The sequence below is a fragment of the Montipora foliosa genome, chromosome 10, assembly GCF_036669935.1.
Source record: "Montipora foliosa isolate CH-2021 chromosome 10, ASM3666993v2, whole genome shotgun sequence".
Lineage (NCBI taxonomy): Eukaryota > Metazoa > Cnidaria > Anthozoa > Scleractinia > Acroporidae > Montipora > Montipora foliosa.
The window spans coordinates 29,206,140-29,228,639 of NC_090878.1; the positions used below are offsets into that span (position 1 = coordinate 29,206,140).

General features: G+C 40.6%; 2 pseudogenes; both read right to left on the bottom strand.

The window, feature by feature from the left end:
- Nucleotides 1-1,616: 1,616 nt before the first annotated feature.
- LOC137972744 (uncharacterized) lies at nucleotides 1,617-8,707 on the bottom strand (annotated as a pseudogene).
- Nucleotides 8,708-18,856: 10,149 nt separating this feature from the next.
- LOC137972746 (uncharacterized) lies at nucleotides 18,857-19,660 on the bottom strand (annotated as a pseudogene).
- Nucleotides 19,661-22,500: the final 2,840 nt, after the last annotated feature.

Below are 22,500 nucleotides of genomic sequence, written 5' to 3' on the forward strand. Positions count from 1 at the left end.
TTCAAATTCCCCTCCCCTGGGACAAAATAATTGGTCAAAATGTCCACCCGGCAGCTAGTGAAGGTGGTAAAATGTCCTTTGTACGATCAAAATCCCTAGCCAGGGGACGTCACATACGATCAAAATCCCTACCCTGGGGACAGACCTCACGATCAAACTCCTGTGGTTAGCCCGAGCTTCCCCCCCCCCTCCCTGGGGATTAACATTGATAGGTGCATAACCCTTTACACTCTACAAGGATGACTGATCACGTGACCCAAAGGTAAGGAAGGGCTGGAGGTGGGCGTAAGGGTCGGCGTAAGGGGAAGTACAGTGCCGCTGGACATTACTTCAAGCAAGTCTTCCCTGTAGCAAGACTATCGTCGAGAATTTCGAAGCGATCCGAAATTTAAGACGTTTTTCTGTCAACTCAACAGATCATCAGTCAGCATGAGACCATTTTCAGGGCTTGATAATATCCCCATGGGGAGAAAATTGTTATATACAAAGTAGGTTTGTACAAGTGGTCCTTGCATTACGGTTTACCCTAGGTGTTTAAGGTTATTTCTCCTAAACAATAGCAGAGTTTATAAGCCCCAGCGGCAACAATATACCAAAACATCTCCCATATGACTCCCATATACCCCCATAGAAGCTGATAGATAGAGGACAGCTCGGCCAAAATTTTTTGAATTTGACATGGTAAGTGATTAAAACTTCATCCCGATCTTACTCAAAATAAAGTAAAATTTGGGTGTCGTTTGATTATCCAACTATGCAGATATATCGCTAAGCATTTCGAATTCATAAAATTAATTCCGTTTTTACCGTAGTGTTCAAAATAAAGTAAAATTGGGGTGTCGTTTGAATATCCAGCTAGGGAGATGTATCGCTTACCATTTCGAATTCATACAATTAATCCCGTTTTTACCGTAGTGTTCAAAATAAAGTAAAATTGGGGTGTTGTGTGAATATCCCACTATGTAGAAATATTGGCCACCATGTAGAATTCATAAAATTAATCCAGTTTTTACGGTATTGTTCAAAGTAAACTAAAATTGGGCTTTTGTTTGAATATCCAACTATGCAGATATATCGCTTACCATGTCCAATTCATAAAATTAATCCTCTTTTTTCGGTCTTGTTAAAAATAAAGTAAAATTGGGGTGTCGTTTGAATATCCAGCTATGCAGATATATTGATCACCATGTGGAAAAAAATAGACTGCTGCGATATCCAGATATGCTCATGCTAACTCTTCCTTGATCTAGAAGACATGGCAGACCTAAAACAATAGCCGAGACAACAATAGATTACTCGTGCTTGCCCTTTTCTCCACTATTACTCTACTTCTTCACTAAGACAATTCCTAAAGAATGCTTAATATACTTTACACTTAATCAAAGAATGCGACAAAAACGTTTTCTTTTTCAAAGCTTAATCAAATTATTGACCTCTGAGTCAGGCAAGACTACGCCTACATTCCATTTGTTTCCTTGAGAACACGCTAATGTTGTCCTGACTCGCAGGGCTGGAATGATTTGTACTCTTTTATTAGACTTCACACGCTTCACTATTTTCACTGTTTGGCAATGGTCCAATTTCGATCCATTAAAATTCAGCCTAAACAATAGACCTCAGCACGAGGCTCTGGGGAATAAACCCCACAAACTCCAAACTCTGTAGTTATTCCCCAGAGCCTCGTGCTGAGGTCTATTGTTTTAAGCTGAATTTTAATATATATATAAAATTGGTCTTTTGCAACGCAGGCAGCAATCAAAGTTTTCAGTACCGCGAAAGCAATTCACTGTATGTTAAGGGGTGTATCATAGTTGTGTGTTTAACTAATAATTTCTGGTTTGCACTAGGAAAAAGAGCCGAGTCAGGCTTAAATACTCGAGTTGGCATTTTAACTCAAACTTGATGCACTCTCAAATCGCAGTCACGAAATGAAGAAACCCGATAGGGAAGGTATAATTACATATTACTCAGCGAAACGCAGCACGTTAAAGCCTTCTTCCTGCAAGCCGTTGGCGATTGGCTAATTGAAAATTACGTCACATTGAAAAGTGTGAATACATTAAGGGCTGTCGAAGAGTTTGATTAAAAAAACAAGTTTCATATAAGGTCACTCAAAGTTTTCATTGCAGGATCTTTGATTCGAAGTGTTGCGTATCACTAAATTTAGTGATTAAAATGTATACCGAGGTAATAAGCGCAAGTAACTTTAAGATGAACATTCTTTTCAGCCCTTGGGTACGGTAAGTGCAAGGTATACATGTATCATCTATGGTGTGTTTCGCTACTGTTCACAAACAACAATTTTCAAAAACATATAATTATTTACATTATTTACATTTTTCAGTGTTGCTTGTTATAATTCTCATAAAATAAGTACCCTTTGTGTCCACTGGCTCTAAATTACCATTAATCATTAAAAATTAATTGGGAAAATCAACACATGCAAGGTTTCCAAATTAATTCTCAGTATATCCCTGTAAACCCCAAACAGTTTTACAGAATTCGGCCATGTGAAGGGAATCTGAAACGATTACAATAGCACCATGAGGTGGATGGCTACGTGTATCTACGAAAAGAACTTCGTTCTCTGCGGTTAAGAAGAAGGATGTTTTCTCGTTCATTATTTAAAATGAATAAGAACATTCTTGAGAATTACCAGCCGACCTAAGCTGACCGCAAATAGTCGACATCTTGTGCGGATCCTGTAATCGGACTGGAAATGCGTTTCCAACAACGCAGTCAAGCTAAGTGTCCAACACGCTTGCAGCTTCTTGAATTTAAAGGTATCTGGAAGGTAAACTGTGTCGGCACATATCATAAACTCGGTTACCTAGCTCCATGCAGCCGCATATGACTGTTATGATGTTGGCTGATAAGGCAGATTGTTGTGATGGAATCTGAGTGTTGTTTTTGAAGAAGGCGTATCCGATCAGAAGTGAGATTAGACTGCAAGCATTACTTCCATTGCGCCCTTTGTAAAGACCTTGGCTTATTTCACTTGGGAGACGCTAGCAGGAAACACCAGGTTGAACCTCTTCAGCCAAGACAGGCGCAAGAGAATCAACTGTCAATTTCTGTAAGGCTACAACAACAAAATCGACTTTGTTATTTCTGCCATTGCTCGAAACATTTTCCTCGTCATTACAATTTAATTCTTCGTCATCATCATCTCCATCGCCATCGTGATAACCATCACCTTCTACGTCTCCTTTTTCACTGTCAACTTGGTCAGACTGGTGAGTAAGTAGCACTTCTCGAAATGCGTTTAGTTCGCAGTTAAAAACAGGCGCAAAGGCAACAATGCCGGCTGCCATCTGCTTCATGACAAACGTGATGCCTTCGGAGATAAGACCTAGCTGTCCATCAACCACTCGTTTCTCTGTTGATACTGAGGTGTAACGTTGGCTCTATAAAACGAAAATAAAGAAATATTAAACTGTTTCAGAAATGAAACTGCAACGGGGGTAGGCAACACCAACCCTATGCCACAGAAAATAAATGGATTATACAAACATACCCTTTCGAGGAAGCTTCCCTTGCTGGCGTCAACATCTGAAAACAAGAACACAGGACATAACATTACGCGTGGATGGACCTAAAAGGATTGTTACACAACAGTTCTTAGATAGTTGTTTGTAACAATACAAAGGATCGATGGAAGAACTAATACTTTGATAAGTTGCATAGAAACAGAGGGGAAAGGCGGTGCTGAGTGTACTCCATAAATGAGTTGGGGAATCTGAAAACTTCACCTTACAGACATAAGGTGCTGTTAAGGGGTGCCAAGAACTTCGGCTTGCCGTCGACAACACTACCAAAATACAAAAGCACCTATACCTGTCACGCAACTTAGCAGTTTCTCCTGCTCCTTATGTAGAGATGGTAACAACTTGTCTTTGTAGACCTTCATAAGGCCCAGCATCTCATTTTCAAGTATCTTTAGCTCTTCCTGAAACCGTTGAACTTCCATATGCTTGTCGACAGCTAGCCTCTTCGTTCTGATAGCAACTAAACCAAATCAAAAAACGTTATTGCGCGACTTTCTCAACAAAGGGACTGTAGCGTTTCTGGGCGGAAAAACTGTTCTGCTCAAGACTCTGGCTTGAGATCTGTACAAACCGTTTATTTATCATTATGTACAGACAAACCGATATCAAACGGTCACCCTTGTGGAATAGACAACTAAGCGCTTAAAACAGTGTTAACTACCATTTAAAGTGAAGCAGGTTCAACAAGTGTAAGTCACATGGACTTAAGTAAGAATTGGACGCAGTGGAAGCTCCAGACAAGGTGATTTTGGCCGTCAGGATTAACAAAGGTAACAAGCAGTTAAAATAAAGTAATAAAGACTAGGACTTGTAAAGGTATTTGCAGACGTTCAAAAACCGGGATAACCGGTTGATTAAGGTCACATAAGCGTTCAGTACATGTACAAGTTCACTCGGTACGCGCTAATGCCATACCTGTGTCGGTTGAATTTTCATTCCACGGAAAAGAACCTTTTTCAATCTCTTCTTTTTGGATGGGATGGCCCGTTACCAGTCCATTGTATCTGGAGATTGTTTCTTCGAGGGCAGCTTTCTCTGAGGAGATTTTCTTATGAAGCCGCGCTCGTTGCTTGCAGGAATCTGAAAGAAAACTAAAAGTACTGATGACAAAAAAACTTACTACCGTATAAATTTCACCAAGTACCAACACCCCGCGGCATATTCATCAAGGCCATTGGACTGTAGAAATGACTTATTAAACAGGTTAAGCTGATATACTGACATCAGTTACTATGTAAAAAAAGCTAAACCAAAGTTAGCAAGACAAGAACGGAATGGGGGAGAAACAAGACTTTTTATGAAACAGTAAACGATGGGGCCCACTGTCAAGTGAACACAATTAAGAGACTTATGCCCAAAACAATTTCAGTTTAAACAAAGAGTGTAACATTTTTTTACTAAAATATTTAGTTATTTAGTTGAACGTTTAACCCTTATTAGTAAATCGTGTCCTCATCACCTGTTAGTTTTCCCATGTTCAAAGACAACTGCGTCACTGAGAAATGGGAGTATTCTATCATCTTCCTAAAATGGGACAAGACTTTTTTTCTCCAGGACACTGGAACCCGCCTCGTAGTTCATGTCTGCTTGGGGAGGTAACTCTTTCACCTTTTTCCCGTACAATTGTTCAGCAGCTTCAAGGAGAAGCGTTTGCTTTGTTGTTAGCCTTTCCTGTGAAATTAAATGGCACAGGGAGGTCTCTTCTTCCGGCGACATGGGCTCCTTTTTGTTGCGCGATGTTTCTTCCTCTAAAAACAAAAAATAACTAACAAAGCACTACTACTATGCGTCTGACTAAAAGAATTGATTTTATTATTTGGACCATATGTACTCTAATATATTCGTGGGCAGAATAGATTTAGTGCTTCATGGGGTACAATATTTTGGCAAACCAAGTGGCTTGTCGTCCAAATTTTGTGCTATCATTTCAAAAGACATGATAGACGTTCTTGAATTTTTTTCGGAGTTTCTCATTCCACCGTAGCTAGTGTCTCACTGCTACAAGGTTAGCATAGCAACTTAAGTACACTCAACACAGTGAGAGCAGCAACTGACCTTTAGCAACATGTAATACATCGTTTTTCCAAAACTCAAAGCACACACTCTTTCGGTGTATATTAAGATTCTTAAGCAGTTCATCAAGATCATCACATGCCTTCTTAAGCTAAGTCTGGATCTGCCAGTTTAAAAGAGATTTAAGGGTGATGAGAGCAAAACAAACAGGAAGCTGTGAACAAGTAAAAAGCATATTTCATTGAATGCTGTCAAATACGTGTAAACATGATGCCAACCTTTTTGTAACGCTTTGCCAGAGACTGTGGAAGTACTTCAATTTTCCGTCTATTCCACTCAAGAGCATGCTCAGTAAGTATTTCTTCTCTCCCTATGAACAACCAAATTTGATACAAAAGCAACATAAGCCTCATACAATCTTTTTTTGCATAACAAATTTTATGGCATCACATATTCCTTTTGTAATCTAGTAAGTAGAATATTTTTCGACACCATATTTTATGGCTTTCCGTTTCCGGAATTTCGAGTAGAAATGATAAAAAGATGGAAGTGTAATTGATACAATATTAAAAAATTTAAGGTCAAAAGCTGTTACAAAAATTGTACTAAACCTTAATGTTTACGTAAACGTTATGTTGGTAACAAATTCATCCTTTCTTTAAGAATATACTGGCCACTTTTGAGTTAATTCTAACCTTAATTTAAATTCACGGCACCTAAGGCTAGCGCATATTGTTCAGAATCGCAAAATTGGCCACAAAATTGAGGAATTATTATTGTACTAATATCTATAAATAAATATCCTGTGTAAATTGTGAGACATAATTGTAATAGCACAGTTTGAGAAGTGCTCACCTTCAGGGAGCATGTGCTTTGTGGAATTACCAAGCTGTGAGAAGTGGCTGTTTATCTGTTCGACCTCCTCCCCAGTGTTGCACCGGCTTCAACTTGCCATCTTCCTCCCCACTGAACCTGTAATCAATGATCGACAAACAATAATGAATAGATTGAGCCATGCCAGAAAGACAAGCTCCTGTGGTCAGTTTTTTCTTTTGATATGAATTTACGGGAAGATACGAGCTGAAAACCGATCTTGGCATTTCATTACGGCGATCCATCAGAAAACCACTTACCTGGTTGGTGGTCAACTTACATAATGTTATTCTGAGATTCACAACATAACCATAACAATAAATATAATTAATAAACTGCTACCATTATCATGGCCTTCACTGTTAAATAATTCAGAAAAGCAGGCGGTATTCAGCCCTTTAAAACGTAACGTTTCTTGCTTAAACAACTTATCCAGCAAAATGCAAGTTCTTATACATAAACTGAAAGTGCTAGCCTATGTCTTAACATGAATGCTAAGGTATGTTGTAATCGCTTTTGTATCAGTTGGTTCATGACGTAAATGTTCAACATCATAATGTAACCATTATTACACCACAGAAAGTTGTATTAAAATAATCAAGCAAATTTTCCACATATTTCCTAAAATGAGACTACCTGACAATACCAAGCATGAGCCTTTGCATGCATGATCGACAGAGCAGGTTTCATTTTCTCTGCAACTTCTTTGTTCTGCTTTTTGAGCCATGGCCAGTACTTGCACACAACATCGTACCAAAAGAATTTGACATTGTTTGGGATAAAATAATTCAGGTGCATGTAGTAAGCATAGCCATACACTTCGCCGTACATCATATTAACTGCATGTTGGGCAACAGCATGCCTATAGCCAGCAATCTCAAGACCTGTTTCACTCAGATTTCTCTTCCTTTGAATCGAATTGCCTGAAGCATGCCAAGTTGAATCCCCACAGAGTTTCTGTTGATTGTCCTTCTGCAACATAATAACGTTTGTACATGGATTGAAGCTCTTTATAACATTCACTGTTGCAGTTGACACGCCTCTTATTTTGATTAATATGTTAAAATTGCAGTACTTACTAATCACATTTTCATAAGAAGACTATAAGAGGTCAGTCTAACTACACAAATGAACAATGATAATTCATCACCTTTCAAGAGCCTGGTACATTGAAATGGAAATCAGTGACATTTACTGTATGTTGCATGTTTGTAAAGTTACATATGAATATACAAATGATACAAAATTGCAATTGTACTTCTGCTTCCTCTGACGTGTTTACTTACAGTGTCACCATTTAGTGGTTATTTACTGCTATAATTTTAGTTTGACACTTAAATAAAGGTATTCATTCGTTCGTTCCACCTATATTCCATAGTTATAAACTGACCACATATTTAAATGTATGGAAACTCACACTATGCTTGACACTTTGGTAAACTTTATGGATATGGCTGTCAATTTTTGCATTGGAGGCTAGGAATACCTCTCCATAGTAACACTCTCTTTTACTTCTAACAATACAAATTCAAAGAACATGCAGCATAGTAATTATAGTAATAATGTAGTAAAAAACAATTAATAATAGTAATAATAATAATAGTTATAATACAAATGTAGTAATAATAACAATAATAATAAAAACTAATAAAATCTTATTAACAAAATCTTAAACTCTTAAATTTACAATATATGGTCTAATAATAATTTTGAAGGATTTGCTAAGATAGTGAATTTTAGTGAGGGTTTTTTTTCAGGGTGTTCTTCTCTTACTCACAGATTCCTTATACTTAATGGAGCTAGAGCCCTTTGCTCATAACTATGAGGAAAATCTATCCAATCCAAGCTAGAAACCATCAAAAAAAGCACTAAAGACGAATTTTTGGTTTTTAGTTTTTCTCTAAGATAAACCATAGCATAATCTGACAACATTGCCGAGCAATTTATTTTTCTGGGCTATCATGGGACAGAACACATCATGTGGTACACAACTGGGACTGTGTTGTACCCATCAGTCAGAGTGGTTTCAATTAAAGAAAAACAAAAGAAAACTTAACTATGATTAAGTGTTCAACTGCAGTGCAATTAACGTACAAGCCAGCAGACTTAAATCTATAGAGTTTCATATTGCCATCCACATGAACGGAATGCTGATTGTTGTCACATGCTGAGCACTCCATCCAGTTAATTTTTCTGCCACGATTAAGCTCAAACTGACAGAATTTCCATTCTTTGAATGAAGTTGCAAACATTGTAATATTTATTGTTCCAACCTGTGACAAGTATATCAATACAGATGAGATACCGTGTACATGTACCATAAACCTTACCATGTACCATATGCCTGGTAGTGGTCTAAGGGCTGAAAGTAAGTTTCAACAGCATTTTAAAGTTGGTTTCTTCACTTGGCACTCTAGCTATCTCACTTCAGAAGTTTCTTCAAAAAAAGATTCTTCTTACAAATATGGTGACACAAAACTTTTAGAAAAATGGTCTACAGGCATTGTGCATGAATACTGCTATCCCAACATGATAGAGTGGTTTCAAAGGGCTAGGCACTGGGCAAATTGACCGACTGTGATCATGTCTTTGTCAGACTATTAATTTTTTGGGCCTGGGCGTTCAATTTGTCCTTATTCATCACGAAGACATGCACCTCAATACAAATCCTGGTGCACACAACTGCTGGAAATTGAAATGAAACATCTAGTATTATTTTTTCCACAACACTGTTAGTAATACTTACTCTTTCCCTTTTTGCATTGAAAATAACTCTAGAGATTTAAGAAAGGACCTTTGAGAAACACCAGGCATTTGCTTTTGCATAATGTTTCAGTGAAGGAACTGGTCTTGGTGGAAGATGTAGGTAGTGTCAGCAATGCTTCCTGGCCTGCATCCCATCTGACTAATGACCAGTGGGTTAGAAGCGCTGAACACTTTTAGGCAATTAGTGCACTGGTAGCCTCCATGATTGAGATCAAATCGTCCTTATCAAAGAAAAAACATAATATTTACATAATACTTATTCTAGTTTTAAACTACAGATGTATATATTCACATGTAGCATTAAAATCTATATGTTGATGGAAGAACTCAAACAAACAAGGTGTCGTGTACATGTCAAATACAACCTTTTCCACTGTCAGTGATCGGTTGAAAAATTGATATAAATTATGAAAATCTTTGCAAATCACTGACAATTATTTTTAAACAAGCATCAACTTAAATAAATTATTCATAAAGGCTTGATGTATTGTTAACAAAGCTCTGATGGAAACACAAATGCAGTGATGTTCCTGCTGATTCATTGTAGGTTTGCATTTTCCATTACATTTGGGACAGTACATATCTGCATGTGGCAGTTGCCGTCCTACAAGGAATTCAATCATGGTGACACGAAGAGAAAGTTAATTTACACTGCCACAATGACAAGCTGTATGTTATAAAATATTACATAGCATTTGCTCTTGTCACTCAAACTCAGAATACATCTTAAATAGTAACTTAAGGAACTTTACCAATTGTAACCCATTCTCCACTGCTATTCTTGGACAAGGTTGGTGGGATGGGTTGATAGTGCGCATTTACAATCGCATCTCTGACGTGCAGCGGAGCCAGTTCATGGACATACTGGTCACATGGTCCACACAAGTATTTAGTGGCAGAGCATCATTGCATCTCATTACTGCTGGTTCTTCCAGGCATTTCATACACTTGTTTGCATCCTTAACCGCAAAGCTCCATTTCAGCAAGTTTTCATAAAGGGCAGAACGGGAGTCTGCCCAACTTTCATTTAGTGTGGCTTGTCGTTCTTCCCACTTTTGCGATTTTTTTGTAATACTGTCCATTTTGGAGGACAAAAGATCCTTGGCTTCAAGCATTATATCTGTAATTTGATCTGGAAAAGTAACCATAAAATATTTTTTCATTAATGAGTTCAGTACTGAAACATCACTAGACTAAGTTTAAATTCAACAATATTGACTATGATTCAGATATTAAGATCATAGAAGAGATATGGCAGGAACAATGTCAAATTTTCATAGAACAATTTCAATGTATTAAAATTTATCCTGACACAATAGGCCTCAGCACGAGGCTCTGGGAAATAAACCCCACTGTCTTGAAATCTCAACAGAATTTATTTATAACAACAAACAAACTTGATGTACAACGTCAACCATTTGGCAAGAGCCCATGGCGAGTCTATATCCTTAATGCGCATGTCGCTAGCTTTACTAAGCAACCATGAAATATCGACACATCTCCCTTTTTTTTTAAGGAAAAACATAACAAAATGAATCGGTTGAATACGATGCTTAAGCATGTTCTGGAATCTAACCAAGGAAAGCCCTAAGCATAAGTGGTCCTACGGTAAGACCAACGACTGTTCAATGTTCAAAAAAAAACTAAAAAGAAATTCAACAGTACTAAATGTCCTCTCTATAACGAATAGGTTCCTAACAATTCTACCACTTGAGGTTCTCTGTTCTGGAATCGCGTTCGGATCGCTTGCATCAGGACTGGCATTGCTGCTTTCAGGAACGTCGGTATCCTCCACCTGGACGACGTTGGGAGTAGGCTCACTGTTGATATCCGGAATTTGGGAGTCGTCCCCTGATGTGTCATAACAAGTGGGTGTAGGTACCTTTCTAAGATGCCTACAATTTTTTCGCAATCTTCTACCACCAGTGTCTATGATGTATGACCTGGGACTCTGGTCTTCACGGACGACCTTACCTTCTGTGGTCCACTGCTTCTCATTATCCAGCTTGGCTCTGACCCGGTCTCCAGGCTGTAGCTTTGGTAATTCTCTCGCGCCATTCCTTTTGTCAAAGGACTCCTTGTAGCCCCGTTTGGCTTTGATATCAACTCTTTTGATTGCTTTATGGTTTGGAAGCTTTGGCTCTAAAACTTTGGTCAGTGTTGGAAGTGTAGTGCGTATCAGTTTTCCCATGATCAGCTCTGATGGCGTCTTTCCAGTTGCTGGGGTTGGGGTTGCCCGATAGGCCATAAGGGCAAGGAATGGATCTTCCTGTTTCAAAATCCTCTTAGCGATTCGCACGCCACCTTCTGCAGTACCATTTGCCTGGGGATGATGCGGGCTTGATGTGGTGTGTTTGAATCCTTACTTTGCTTTGAACTCATCAAAGTGTAGTGACGTAAACTAATTACCATTGTCACTTATTAGTTCCTCCGGAATTCCCCATCTTGCAAACACTGACTTAAGCTTTTGGATGACAACTTGGCTTGTTGTCTCAACTAGGCTTAATATCTCAATGAATCTTGAATAATAGTCTATCACTACTAGGTACTTCTGACTGGCTAGCTCAAACAAATCGGTGGACACCTTCTGCCACGGTCTATCAGGTAGGTCTGTGGTCATCAGTGGTTCCTTTCTTTGTGATGGTTGGTTTTCCTGACAGAATTGGCATGACTCCACCTTTGCCTTGATCTCCTTTGAAATACCCGGCTACCACACAGAAAGGTCAGCAGGTTCGCGGCATTTTGTTATACCCTGGTGACCTGTGTGAATGCGCTCCAGAATCTCCTCTCGCATGTCTGCAGGGATCACTATTCGATCATCATATGTTAATAAACCGTTGTTCATTGACAAGTGTCCACGAGAATCAAAAAACTCTCGTATCTGGAGGGGAACGTTTTCCACACGGGCTGGCCACCCTTCCATTGTGAATCCCATCACTTTCAGGAGCTGGGCATCCTTTGCACTCGCTTCTCTGGTTCTCTTAAGCTGATCACTTGTGGCTGGCCTTGTAGATTCAACCAAGTCTACAAATGCCTGAACATCTTCTACCGTGTTGGGTTCCTGTCCTAACTTACAAGGGCTTCTAGACAGAGTATCTGCCACCACCATCTGCTTGCCAGGTACATGTTCTGATTGAGGATTGAACCGCATAAGGCGCATTAGAAGTCTCTGGCATCTTAATGGTGTTTTATCAAGATCTCTCTGGTTGATCAGTGGTACCAGAGGTTTGTGATCTGTCAAGAGCTGGAACCTTGGAAGCCCCACTAGATAACGTGATAGTCTCTCACATGTCCACACTGCTGCCAGGCACTCTTTCTCAATTTGAGCATATCTGACTTCAGTCTCTGTGAGTGTTCTACTACAAAAACCAACTGGGCGGAGTTGGTCACTGGGACCTTGCATCAGAACCCCGCCAATCCCATAATTACTAGCATCTGCACAAACGACAGTGGGTATCTTAGGATCATAGAATGCTAACACTGTATCGCTTGAAATGATTTCTTTGACCATGGTAAATGCAGTTTGCTGGAGAGGTCCCCAAGTCCAAGCGGTATCTGACTTTAGTAGTTCGCTCATTGGACGCATTACTGAAGCAAGGTTGGGAATAAACCTCCCAAGGTAGTTAATCATGCCAATCAGTCTGCGTAGTTCTGGAACTTTGGTTGGCGCTTCAAGCTCCGCAATCGCCTTCACCTTCTCTGGGTCTGGACTTACGCCCTCGGCACTGAGAACATGTCCAAAGTATGTTAGCTTGTTTTTCTTGATCTCGCACTTCTCTTTGTTCAGTTTCCGTCCTGACTCCCTAATGACTTGAAACGTGTTCTGTAAGTTCTCATCATGTTCTTCGGCAGACTTTCCATGCACAATAATGTCATCCATAATCGCTTCACAACCTTCACTGTTCTTTAACAGATTACTCATTAGAGACTGGAAAATTTCTGGGGCAGCCGTGATTCCGAATGGAAGTCTTTTAAAACAGAACCTACCAAACGGAGTCATAAACGTGGTCAACTTGGCACTATCTGGATGTAGAGGGATCTGCCAAAATCCACTGGACGCGTCAAGTTTCGAAAAGTACTGGGCACCAGCAAGTTTTGACGCGATATCTTCCAAGGTAGGAAGTACGAATCTTGAGCGCTTCACTGCACTGTTCAGCCTTCTTAGATCGACACAGATCCTGAGCTTACAATTACTTTTCTGTACTGGTACCATGGGTGCACACCATTCTGTCGGCTCTGTTACTCTTTCGATGATACCAGCTTCTTCTATCCGCTTGAGTTCCTCTTCTTAAGGGAAAAGCTATTCTTCTGGCTGTGTTGATACAGTAGGGTTGGGCATTCTCATCCAGTTGGATCTTAACTGGCTCACACTTGAACAAGCCTATATCTCCAAACAACTCAGCATCCACCTCTTCTAACCTCGCAACTAGACCCATTTCACAAGCTGCTTCTCGACCCAGCAAGTTCCTTGCATGTTCTCCACTGATTACAAAAACATTGAGTTGGTACTTCTTGTTGCAATGTGTCACTGTTGTTGTAAACTGCCCAGCGCACTGCAACTTGCCTCCTGGACTGAAAAGGGCTATCTTCGATGCATGTAACTTGGGCTGATTTGGTAAACTATCAAAGGTAGACTTTGAAATGGCGGTAATATCTGCACCTGTATCGATTTTAAACACCACAGGCTTACCACTGACCTTAAGCTGGACCTTCCATTTGTCATCCTGATGTAAATCACTTGACAACACACCTAAGAACCAACGACCATTACTGCTATCATTTGAAGCACTACCACCACCACTACTATTCACTTCACTCACCGACTTGGACCAACAAACAGCTGCAAAGTGACCCACCTTTAGACATTTCAAACATCGTTTGTCTTTTGCTAATCAGTGTTCGGGCTTTGAGTGGTGAAGACCGCATCTGCCACATTTTTTTTTTTTACCCTGTTTTTGGGATGGATCCTCTTTCTTTCCTTTTCCCTTTTTCCAACGTGGATTAAACGCTTTCTTCTTACTGTGCACCTCCTCAACAACTTTCGATGGGAGGGAATTCTGATCAGTAACCTGAGACTTGACCATTTCTGACTGGCGAGCTATTTGAATCGCGACTTCCAGCGTTAAATCCGACTTTAACTGCAATTTCTGGGACACACCTTTATCCAGAATTCCAATGACGATTCTGTCCCGTATTTGCTGATCGCGGCTGTCCCCAAAGTTACAATGTTCGGCTAATTCGTAAAGACTTCGTACGAACGATTCGACTGTCTCCCCTTGCTGTTGGATCCTTTGGTGAAAACGTGCCCGCTCGTGAATTATGTTCCGTTTCGGCACGAAATGTTCATCAAATTTCGCCAAAATCACGTCGAATTTTGCATCATCTCCTTCAGCCAAGGTAAAGGACTTATACACATGTTCTGCTTCTCTTCCCATTGTGTAAATGAGAACACTGACTTGCACGGCGCCTTCCTCTTTGTGAAGTTTCGTCGCGAGTCGAAATCGCAGGAAATTATGCTTCCAATCTGTCCAGTCGAGCGGTTTGGAAAAGTCAAATTTCTCTGGAGGGCTTAATTTCAGCATTTTACTTGTTTCACCGCTGCCACCATGTCTTGAAATCTCAACAGAATTTATTTTTAAAAACAAACAAACTTGATGTACAATGTCAACCATTTGGCAAGAGCACATGGCGAGCCTATATCCTTAATGCGCATGTCGCTAGGGTTACTAAGCAACCATGAAATATCGACACACCCACAAAGGTCTATTTCATCAGAGATCTATAAATGTATAAACACAAAGCTGCAAAGGGTATTTGGCATCATTTTCAAAATTAATATGATCCACTCAATTTCTTTCATTTTTGTACGTCAGGGAATTTTTTAAGGATGTACATGTATGGTTAAGTGATTTTGTGAAATTATCAAAGGGGATAAACATAAGACAACACAAGATTTCAACACTCTGAAAGAGAATGGCATATAGTACTTGCAACTGATGAAGATATTTCTGAAGGACCATCGGACAGATCTCCACCACAGTCTGTACCTACAGGAAAAATTAAGTGCTAAGAAAACAGTATTGACCCGTGTATTTCTTTTAGGTTAATAAAATATTGTTAAATAAATATGTTAGTTATACTACATATATTTAAATAATTATTGTGTTCATCCATATGTATTTCATTTGGTCCCTTTAAACCACATTTATCCACAATAATTATTTTGATCAAAATACAAAGAACTATTAGTTGATCAGATGTACTGTCAGATTAGCTGCCCTTTTTCAATTAATTCACGTATAACCTCACCAACTTCTCCTGAATCTGAATTGAGATTTTGATGTGTAGCTATGATATGGCGCTTTCGTCTTCTTTTTGTTGGTGAATAGGTCCCTTTGCAGTTCCTCCGTCCAGTGACAGGATCTGAACTGAACTCTGTGATGTTTTGAATGGATTTCAAAACAGGATGCAAAAGATTAACAACGATTTAATAAACAGTTGCAAGAAAACGTGTTACAGCATGGGTGGACGCCATGATCGTTCTGTTCAATATCCCCCTAGGTCCTAGCGAACATCCGGTATCAATAACTTCCGGTTTATATGAACATTACATCTCTTTTCCCCTAGTGGGTAACTCTCTAGAGTAATATGGAAAGAAATAAAATAAACTTCAACAAATCAGTGTCCATGAAAGTATGACTACTGACCCGAAATCAAAGTCCAACAGAAACAAACGTTTTTGTACAGGCGACAGCATTGTTAACTTAACACACTATACTGTCGTAGTTCAGAGCTCATAGTTGACCAAGAATCATGCCTACAAATCAAGAATCTGACCGGGAACTCGTCTCCTGGAAGATCTACGCAATGCTGGTTGACCAACCGGGTGAGACGCTCTAGCTTGGTTCTCTGGGATGGGGCTAGATGAACTTGTAGGATTAGCTTGCATGCCAGAGGAGCTCACAGGTTTTGATGCAGACGGGTCAGAAGCATTAGCACGTGTGCGTGCAGCAGGCAGCCCTTGTTGGTGTTTGATGTCAGCCGGAGAGTCGAGACCACTGTCACGGGACTGATCATCATCATGGTTGATGACTGACTGGTCCAGAGTTTTAAAGAAAGAGGAATTTCTGGTAACCGTGCGATTCTCGTTCTGAGCAGTAATCATACTGCCTTTTTTTATCCACTACAGTCAAAGGGGTAGGGTCGAAAAAGTTGCACCTTTAGACGCAGTAAATGGTCTCTTCACTAGTACGGTTTCTCCAGGTGAGATAGTGCTGGGTTTCACATAGACCTTGCTGTCAGCATTAGCCTTGAACTTGGATTTCTGCGAGAAATCGCCCTTGCGGACGATCTCCGACACAGGGTCAACGAAGTTGGTCTGTGGTAGCTTGTTACGCACAGGACGTTTCAGTAACAATACTGCTGGGGCCACTCCAGTGGTTTGATGAGGAGAGGTGCGATAGTTTCTCAGAATCGCTTGCAGTTCCTTTCTCTAGTTTCTTCCTTCCACTTTAGCGGCTTTAAGACACTTCTTCAGTGTTTTCACGAATCTCTCCACCTCACCGTTGGCCCTCGCCCATAATGGGGTTACCTTGCGGTGCTTGAAACCAAGCGCATGAGCAAACTTGGCAAACTCTTCTCCGCTGAAAGGTGAACCATTGTCTGATCTAACAATCTTGGGAGTTCCGAATGTAGCAAATAGCTGATCTAACGTAGGTATGACAGCACTAGCGGACGTTGACGACACTGGTTCTACGAACGGGAACCTTGAATAATCATCAACCAGTAGAAGTAGGGTCTCACCCTCAACATGCGTAAAGTCAATGCTTACTTCATCAAATGGGCTGTCAGGAAGAGTCGATGCTTGAACAGGCTTTCTAGCGTACACTGGGGTTACAACTTGGCACGGTAAACAAGCTTCGAACTTTGTTTCAACCATCTTGTCCATTCATGGGAACCACACCTTTTCTCGCAGGAGGGCCTTAGTTTTCACTATGCCCAAGTGACCTTCATGGGCTATGTCAACAGTTCGTTCTTGTAGTGCAGCAGGAACTACTAAACGATCCGATTTTAACAGGACAGTGTCAGTGCAGGTTAACTGCTCCTTGACTTGCTCATAGCGGGATAGCTCAGATAATGATACACCAGGTGGCGCCTTATACCAGGAACCAGATTTCATTGTAGATATAACCGCTTGTAGCACTGGATCCGTTGCGGTTGCAGATTCTACCTCAGACAGTGTTACAGCTTTTGGTCCTGCATTTCTTGTAATAAAAGAGATGTGGTCTTCAGACTCAATTTCATAATTGTGAGATTCCAAGGCTCCTACTGGGTGTCTCGAAGCATAATCTGCTGGGTTTGAGGCACCAGAGCGATATTCTACTGTGAATCGGTACTGCTGTAGCTCCATGAGCCAAAGTTCTATCCTGGCGGACGGTTTAGAGGTGGGGTTGTTAAACAAGGAAACCAGAGGTTGATGGTCTGTGATTACTTTATATTCTCCTCCATAGATGAACAAGTGAAAGCGCTTTACAGCCCAGTAAACTGACAAAGCTTCACGATCAATCTGTGGATATCTAGCTTGAGTTGGTGTCAGTGGAGAACTGGCATAATGCAAAGGTGTCACTTCATTAGTCGAAACATCTTTCTGGGTCAGGACAGCACCTAAACCAATGGGACTACCATCACAAAGATGGACGTAGGTTTCTTTGGATCACAGTATCCAAGGGCAGTCTTGGTAGATAGTGCCGCTTTTAGGCGTTCGAATGATGACTGTTCTTCCTCAGTCCACTGCCACTTCACTCCATTACAGGTCAGCTGTCGAAGAGGCCTGGTGATTAGTGCAAAATTCTTGATGAACCTAGAGCAGAATGCAGCTGAGCTAAGGAGGCTTCGTACTTCAGATACATTGGTTGGTGGCACAACATTTTGAAGAGCTTCAACCTTTTTAGGGTCAGGTGACATGCCCTGTTCAGAGAACACAAGGCCAAAGAAGAGCATAGTGGGAACTCGAAACTGACACTTAGGTAAGTTTATTGTCAGACCACTCTCCTGGAGTTGACGGAATATTTGTCTCAGATGTCGGTCATGAGTGTCTTGGTCTGCGCCCCCAACATAGATGTCATCACTGATGTTCTTGACGCAGGGTATGCCACGGATTGCATCACCAACCTTCTCTTGGAAGATTTCTGCTGCGCACGAGAGACCAAAATTGAGACGTTTGTATTGGAACAGTCCAACGTGTGTAGAAAACGTGCTCAGTGCTCTCGAGTCGGGATGCAATGGGATCTGGTGGTACCCTTGATTTAAGTCGATCTTACTAAACACTTTACAACCGTTCAAGTCCGACACTACGTCATCGATGGTGGGTATGATGTGTCGCTCCCTGAAGATAGCTTTGTTTAATGACCGCATGTCCACACAAATTCTAATCTCGTTCGGTTTATTCGGCTTGGGCACAACAACAATTGGCGATACCCAAGGGGTGGGGCCTTCTACGCGTTCAATGATGTCATCATTTTCGAGCTGTTTGAGTTTTTCCTCCACTTGTTTTCTTACATGGAAAGGGACTAGGCGATGTGGCTGAGCCACGGGTTTGACAGATTCATCAACATGTATGCGTGCTGGTTCACCTTTGTACTTGCCCATTCCACTGGTTAGATAGGAAATTCCTTGAGAAAATCTGGGGCATCAGGTGGTAGGCTAACAGGAGGTTCGACCGTACTAACAGCTTTAATAAGATTTAATGCTTGTGAGGTTGTCCAGCTAAGTATGGAGCTTGATGAACCTTTTGCGACATAGAATGTTTCCACGGATGAACAGCTACCATTGGTGACAGTGGCTCGGAACTTTCCGCACAGGGTTAGTGGCTTATAAGACATGTACGGATACACTTTGGCACTTGTTTCAACCAGTTGTGGCTTTGATTTAAGGCCATCAAAGTCTCTCTTGCTTAAGATATTCAGGGTTGCTCCTGAATCTGCCATAATGCGGATTGGTGTGTTCATGATGGTGACCTGAAAGATAGGCTTGCCAGCTTCGTGTCCCTGTGCACCAATGTTAAAAGTATACTATTCACTGTTGTCACTATCAACACCGACTAGAGATGACATTTCACTACTCGGAGACTCTTCAACATCTGCAGACCTGACATGGTATTTACCTCTTGACGTTTCCTTTGGGTGCGAAGAGTTGGACCAATTATTGGGTTTGCAACGACAAACTTTGGAGAAATGGCTCATTTTGCTACAGTTCAAACACTTTTTACCTTGAGCAGGGCAAGTTCCTTGATGTGGGTAATTTCCACCACATAAACCACACCTATTGTTACGCAATCCAGACTTTGGTAGACCACGAGAATTCTCTTTCTGCTGAACGTCGGTTGCTTTATTTTTACCATAGCCCATTGCATTGGATTGCTGTTTCTCCATCTCACTGGTCTGTTCGTCGGCGGTTTCCATTGCGCGAGCTACTTTCAACAAGTTCTCAAGATTGAGGCTCTGTTCAATTGCTTTACGTTTCAGGCGAAGCGATGAGGTTCCTTGAATAATCTGCCGCTTCATTTCCAGTTCGGGATCGGCGAATTGACACTTGCGTGCTAACAGCCGGAGATGTGTGTAACACTCGATAATGTCTTCACCAAACTTTTGCGTTTCCTGACGAAAGACATAGACGTGATAATCCACACACTTTTGAGGCTCGAAATGGTCAACTAGAGCCTTTACGGCAGTCTTGTATTCGTCACTTCCTTCCGGCGGCTCTAGAACGGTAACGGTCTCAAACACATCCAAGGTTTCTTCTCCCACGTAATGCAACAACATGGCTTTCTTTTGAGATGCTCGGGTAATGTTCATTGCTGTAAACATGTTGTCCAAACGCTTGACATACTTCTCAAGGCGAACGGGTACTGTATCTCTTGGTTGAAGATCAAACTCAGGAAAGGTCGGTAGGTTAACTGCCATTGCAGAGGCTGCTGAAGGCTGCGAAGGCGAAGTGGTTGACGAAGAATGTGCAGGCATCGAAAACAAGGCTGATCGGTAGGATTTTCCGGTTGATTTAACACTTTAAACGCAACGATTTCCCTTTTCGATTACTTGCATCCCATCCTCGTCGCCATTTGTGCTGTTTTGAATGGATTTAAAACAGGATGCAAAAGATTAACAACGATTTAATAAACAGTTGCAAGAAAACGTGCTACAGCATAGGTAGACGCCATGATCGTTCTGTTCAATAGCCCCCTAAGTCCTAGCGAACATGCGGTATCAATAACTTCCGGTTTATATGAACATTACAAACTCCAGGTGCCTAGCTTTCCTTTTCATAGACAACAAGGCTTTAGTTTGCAGGATGAGACTGTCCATAGCAGGAAGCTTTTTTTTCCGTGGCCTGCGATGCTGCTGCGTCGAGTGAACAAGCTCCCTGTCAAATTCTGAATTAATTTGTTAAGTTTTGTTAGAAGCTTGCTTTAATTAACACGATAGTTCCTAATTTGGGAGAACAAGGAGAGACAACACTATTCTTGAGGACAACTCAACTTGGTTATAATAGCCAAAATACTTGGAATCGCTTTTACTCAATTTAAACATCAACGGAACACAGTGGTTTAACAACATGCTGACAGAGTTTGTTCATTAATACTGTATGTTTATTAAAGCAAGAAAACCAACTTTGTTTATTTTGTAATCACACTATAAAAAAACCTAGTTAAGAACCTACTTAGCCTAATGCCAATAACTATCCCAAAATACAAGAACCTATTTTTCGAGGCGTCGACAAATGCAGGTTCTTAAACGCGGGTTTCTACTGTGTTGAACGTTTGCTTTCTCATCTCCTCGGCCTGTGAATATCCGAGGAAGTATCACACATTTCGTGAAAACATCCAGCGCTGTAGCCGAAAGAATTGCAATTTTCTTTCAGTTTCGTCGTCTTTTTCGCTTGAACCTTACAATTAGTACATGTATAGTCTCAATTAGAAAGTGAAGAATAACAAATAAAGAGCGAATTAGCTGATATTTCCTACCGTCTTCGTCCTCCATTTTGGATCAAAAACCAACAATACGGGCGCTGGAACCCAGTGTTAACTGATATGTCAATAAATAATGATAATCATAAATTGACGCTTACTTTATTTTTTATGATAATAGTAATTCTAACCTCGAGACCATGTTGTACATAGTTGCCGATTTCTTTCAGCAAACGACAGGGAAAAGCCCATGACAATCACAATTACGGCGAGGAACAAGAAGCCGCGCGAAAACCGTTCTTTTGTCCCGTTTTTTAGCTCCAACCTCGTCCCCAGGGCCTTCTCCTCTGCGATTTTCAAAATGGCGGCTCGTCTGGAGAAGACCCTGGCCAACGCTGAACTAACACCTTTGTTGATTAGCCCATTCATACGAACACGCTGATTGGTTTAAGTACATTCTAAAGAAATATGGCGGGCGTAACGAGTGTTTACACGAAAAAGAAAGGGCTTTAGGAGGTTGAATTGCAGTTCAGTTCAAGCGATGTTGAATCAGACTGCCATTAACGATTCGAAAGGTGAATCTTTTCCGTTATAATTTAATTTAAAAGATGTAACCTATACCATAAAAGTAGAAATAACACGGGAAAATATACATAACGAGCATGTAAACTTAGATCTGCCGACAGCTAGCGAGATGCAGCTCATCACATGTGGTCTTATGTGCTGTTTTTGTTGTTCTGTATTCATGTGCAATTAGTTTTTCCGCGTACAGAAACAAAGAAGTTCGAATTTCAAATCTAAAAAGGAGCTTTTGCTCGTTACAGAGCACTGTTCTAATATACGGAAAATCGCTTCTATTTTCTTGGACACGTATTCCTTAAATATAGGCCTTCTGCCTGTATTAGGTTTAGGCTTACTTCAAATCTTTTCAAATGCACTATTTTTTCTATTAATAACATTGTTTTGGTGGCCGAGGCTGAATTGAATATTTTTATTTTCTGCCGAGTTTAGGTTGAAAATATTCTTGTGAATATTTTTAGATTTTACCATATGGTATTTATGTTGTCAAATGATTGTATTTGCTGTCTGGATGGTGTTACAGTAATTTTAGAGCCAGCCTATAGGTATTAAATACATATTATTTGATACAATGCACATGACTTCTTGCAGAAATATTATTAGTATAAAACTTACTTCCAGTGCCTACATTGCATTTAGAAAATGGAGAAAGGGCCAATTTAGCCCTTTACTTTTACAAGGCTGCATGCAGGCTTAACCCAGGGATAGTATTCTAATAACCATCCCAAGGCTCAAAATTGCGACCGATATGGTCACCAA